Source organism: Abrus precatorius, unplaced genomic scaffold (genome assembly GCF_003935025.1).
Source record: "Abrus precatorius isolate BTA unplaced genomic scaffold, Abrus_2018 Scaffold9, whole genome shotgun sequence".
Lineage (NCBI taxonomy): Eukaryota > Viridiplantae > Streptophyta > Magnoliopsida > Fabales > Fabaceae > Abrus > Abrus precatorius.
Window position 1 is genome coordinate 17,109,696 of NW_020874439.1, and position 5,191 is coordinate 17,114,886.

Consider the following 5,191-nt stretch of genomic DNA (forward strand, 5'->3'; position numbering starts at 1 on the left):
CCTGGTTCAACTAAGAGAAGACTTGTCATATGATGTGTTCCCGGTGAGGATTACTGACCACCGTGTTAAACAACTGAGGGGCAAGGATATCTCATTGATTAAGGTAAAATGGAGCTCAAGTGATGAGGGAGATGGCACATAGGAAACGGAGAGTAGAATGAGGAGTTGTACTCGAGGTTGTTTTTGTAGTTTGTGAGTGTTTGGTTGAATTTTGGGGACGAAATTCCTTAAAGGAGGGGAGAGTTGTAATGCCCCTAATTTTGTAATATTAATTATTGTTAATTATATAAATCTAAATGTGTGTGTATATATATATATATATATATATATATGCGTGTATTTTTAGATATATGTTGTGAATATATGTATATATGTGTGTATGCATGACTGGTTGGGCTGAAAATGGGCTAAATGCCTAAGTGCAGGGTATGATACTGGGTTGTTCTCGCTGCAGCGAGTGGGCCCTGGGAGGAAGGACCAAAATTGTCACCGTCTCGCTGTAGCGAGAGAGCGACAGTTTGGAGTGCATTTTTGGGTGCAGTCTCGCTATAGCAAGAGGGTCTCGCTGTAGCGAGATTCTGCAGAAACCAGGGTGCCACACACTCTCTTCCTGACTAGACCTCTGACCATTATCTTTGTTGAGCGACTCGTGACTGCCCACGTGGTATCTGTGAGGCGGGGGTAACCGGCGACCATTCATGGTGTAAATCTATGATCACAGTGCCGCAGTGAGTATGGCTAGCGTGCATACGCATGGGTTTGTGTATTGTACTTATGGATGTGAAATGCTGTCGATGCTGTAAGTGCATCGGCGTTGAATTGACATGAGCTGTGTGACCATACTGCCTGTGATTGTGCTTGTTTAATGTATTGAAAAAGTACTGGAGGTGAGACTCTATATTGACTGTGTGTTTTTGGGTAGTGTAGAGTACTCACCCTTACATTCATTTTTCAGGTATTCAAGACAATTAGCACCGGACTCAGTGAAGGGACGGATGGACTGCTATAGGACTTAGATTTTATTTTGAAATTGTTATAATTGAACGAGTCTTGTAGCAGTTATTTGATATTAATTTGTAACCCTTCACTTATTTCAAAATCTTTTATGAAAATTTGGTTATCCGATTTGCGAAATTATTATTTAATTAAAATTAAATTTAAGGTGTTACACCCTGACGAATGAATGTAAATATGCTATCTTCCCCAATACATAATGTAATAATTAGAATACATAATATATGAATAGGACTTTGTTCGGAGGGCAAGTATACTCATCGAGAAGTAATAAAGGGTTCTTAAATTAAGTTCCCGAAATAACGTCCCACAAGGATTGATTTTCAATTATTAAGAATTTCCTAATTCAATTGTTTAAACTTCAAAAATACGAGATCAAATTAAAAATAAGAATTTATAAAATCAATTGTAAAACTAAGAGCAAAGAATACAATGCACGTCTTGGTTAAACTTATCGGAGAGGAACCTAGGGTACATAGGTTTTCTCATTTAATCCTTTATGTTATTTTTCTTTTTAACTCTAAATTTGATTTTCTTGTGATTACCAATCATTCATAGAAATACTATTAATACCCAATGATCATCCAATATTAATATTCTTTTCTCTAAATTAACATCCTCAATGGTCATGCAAGACATTAATTTAAGAAAGCTTAAGAAACCTATGAACTTGTTAATTTAATATCGATTAAAAGAGAAAGATTGGTTTAGTCCACCTAATCCTTTGTCTTGTTTTACCCTATAGATGTATTAATTAACCGAGGTACAGCCACCTGACGATATAATTAATTAGGATTAAGAAAGAAGTGCAATTGGATAAAATCTAATCACAAAACGGAAATCAAATTTAGATTCAAATATGAAAATTCCATAAATTCATAACCTACGGTCGTGCTTTTGTTGTAGCAGGGGCGTGCTTCTCTATAAGCATGGTCGTGCATGTGCCTCTGTTCTGTGATTCTTGTAATTTCTTCCCACTTCTAAGAGTGATGACATTGCATTGCTCCCTTGGATTAGGGTCAGGTTGAGATGATAGTGTTCCCATCACTCTTTGACTCAGAAGATTCGTAATTTGCTCCAATTGTGCACTCATCTTAGAGGAGCTGGCTTGTATTTCAGATTTGACTTCTGCGAACCTCTTATCAGTTCTTTCAATATGTTGGTCCAACTTGGATTTAAGCTTTATCATGCTCTTATCAGAGTAATGCACATATTGCATCATCTGTTCTTGAAAGTTGGACTGAGATCTAGGAGCTTCTTTTCCTTCAGGACTTGCTCCTTGACTTTGCACATGAGGAGGGCGATAAACACTTGAATTTTGACTTCCAAAGCCATTCCCCCAAGAGTTAGGAGGATTACTCCTCCATCCTGAACTGTGATTGCCCATAAAATTTGCCTCATCTTGCTTAAATTTTGGGCTTGCAGGAGCTTTTATAGGTTGGTCTTGAGCCTTCATTAAAGATTCTAGTTGCTTTGCAAGGGCTGTCATTTGGTTCATTAGTGGGCTGATGTTCTCTGCTTGGTAAAATGGGGCAGTCTCTTTCCTCTTGATGTCATAAGAGTCAACAGTGTGCCACTGAAAGCTAGAAGATGCCATATCATCTATCAGCTTGTATGCGTCATCTGGATCTTTTCTTACAAGGGACCCTCCTGTTGCAGCATCAATTGTAGCCCTGGTAGTGATTGATAGGCCACTATAAAAAATTTGTACCTGTCTCCACGTCAAAAAATTATGATGAGGACATCTCCTCAGAAGCTCTCCAAATCGCTCTGATGCTTCAAATAAGGATTCTGCTTCATATTGTTGGAAGCAACATATCTCCGTCATAAGCTTAGAGGACCTTGATGGGGGAAAGTACATTCCTAAGAATTGTTGAGTGAGATCCTCCCAAGTTGTGATGGAATTGGCTGGGAGTGAGGCGAACCAAACATTCACCTTTTCAGATACTGAGAACGGGAAAAGACGGAGTCAAATAGCATCGTTGGAGACTCCATTGTATTTAATAGTATCTATCAATTGGAGGAACTTTGTCAGATGAAGATTGGGGTCTTCATTAGGCATGCCTCCAAACTGTATGTAGTTATGGACCATGGTTATGAGTGCTGGTTTCAAATCAAAATTGTTGGCCTCTACATTAGGGGCCGCGATGCTTCTAGGAGTGCCTCTAGCAGTGGGTGTCATGTAATCTTAAATTGATCTCCTTGCCTCTGCTATTTTTTGCTCTCCCACTTCTTTTCTCTGTCTATGAAATATTCTTTCAATCTCCCAATCAAATACACAAGCTGTAGAGCACTTAGAACGAGTAAGCATACATTAAAAGAAATTATGAAATAACAAAAAAATTAAAATAAAATAAATACGAAAATTATATAAAATATAAAAGAAAAATTTAACAATAAACAAAATAAAATAAAACACAAATTGCTTAAATCAATTAAATTTGAGATTTTCTTAATATTGAAAAAGCAATCCTCAGAAACGACGCCAAAAACTTGTTCGGAGGACAAGTGTACCCGTCGAGAAGTAATAAAGGGTTCTTAAATTAAGTTCCCGAAATATCGTCCCACAAAGATTGATTTTCAATTACTAAAAATTTCCTAATTCAATTGTTTAAGCTTCAAAAATATGAGATTAATTAAAAATAAGAATTTATAAAATCAATTGTAAAACTAAGAGCAAAGAATACAATGCACGTCTTGGTTAAATTTATCGGAGAAGAACCTAGGGCATATGGGTTTTCTCATTTAATCCTTTATGTTATTTTTCTATTTCACTCTAAATTTGATTTCCTTGTGATTACCAATCATTCATACAAATACTATTAATACCCAATGGTCATGCCATATTAATATTTTTTTCTCTAAATTAACATCTCTAATGGTCATGCAAGACATCAATTTAAGAAAGCTTAAGGAACCTATGAACTTGTTAATTTAATAACGATTAGAAGAGAAAGATTGGTTTGGTCCATCTAATCCTTTGTCTCGTTTTACCCTATAGATCTATTAATTAACCGAGGTACAGTCGCCTGACGATATAATTAATTAGGATTAAGAAAGAAGTGCAATTAGATAAAATCTAATCACAAAACAGAAATCAAATTTTGATTCAAATATGAAAGTTCCATAAATTCATGAACAATAGTTCTCATAGCCCTAGCTATGGACTTAGTTACTTATGCTAAAGAAAAGAACTAAAACAATCATAAACAAAGCCATAATCAAAAGAAATAGCAAACTAGAGTGTGAGATGTGTTCCCGGTCTTCAGGTACGATCGCTTGAAGCTCCAAGTCTCGCCAAGCATGTGCCAAGGATCCCATGCAAGAGAGACGAGATCAAATGTATTCTAGAGCCAAAGCCAAGATAAAAACCGGTCACTTTTTACAATGCCTGAGATCTCCTTTTAATAGGATTTGAAAACCCTAAAGATTCTTCATAATTAGGTTTCTCGCAGATGAGCACGATCATGCAAGGCCTTAAGCACGACTGTGCATGGGCTCGAAGCACCCCGTGCTTATTGAATGGGTCTGAGTGTGCTGACTGCTGCAAAGCTCTAATCTTCTATCAATTTGGGCCTAAAATTCACTTGCGACCTCTTTATACCAAACTACACAATTAATATATAAATTAGTGTAAAATCCAAATAAAATAAAGGTCAAATATGAATATATAAGTTGTTAAATAGGGCCTAATTACAGACTTATCAGACTTATACTGAAAATTGATGCATAAATGACAAAATTAGGATAAACAAAGCTAAACAGAATTGCAACTGACTTTTAGCAACAATTTAGTATAACATAAATAAGTAGCAAACAAAACTAGAAAAATTGATAATATACAAAGGAAACCTTAGAACTTAACACAACTTTGAGGTGACCATCCTTACATATAAGAGAAAATAAACCAGTCCAGCATTTAGTTTGAGGATTGAAGGAAAACATGGAGAGCTAAAACAATTACTGGACCTTAGAACATACTTGGAAGACCTTTTTCAAAATCTCTAATTTGACTAAATCAAGAGAAGAGGGACAAATCACATAATTAAATCTTAGAGCTAGGGAAAGATAATTAACGGTTTAAAAGCACCCCAGTTTTTGAAAGAAAAATCAAGACTCGTACGACAATAGTAGCACATAATTTCTTTAGTGCCCTGGGTTACTACATTATGAATCT

General features: G+C 35.9%; 1 non-coding gene across 1 annotated transcript; it reads left to right on the forward strand.

Moving 5' to 3' along the window:
- Nucleotides 1-2,741: 2,741 nt before the first annotated feature.
- LOC113851763 lies at nucleotides 2,742-2,848 on the forward strand. Its single transcript, XR_003502328.1, has one exon. It is a non-coding gene; the product is annotated as a small nucleolar RNA R71 (small nucleolar RNA).
- Nucleotides 2,849-5,191: the final 2,343 nt, after the last annotated feature.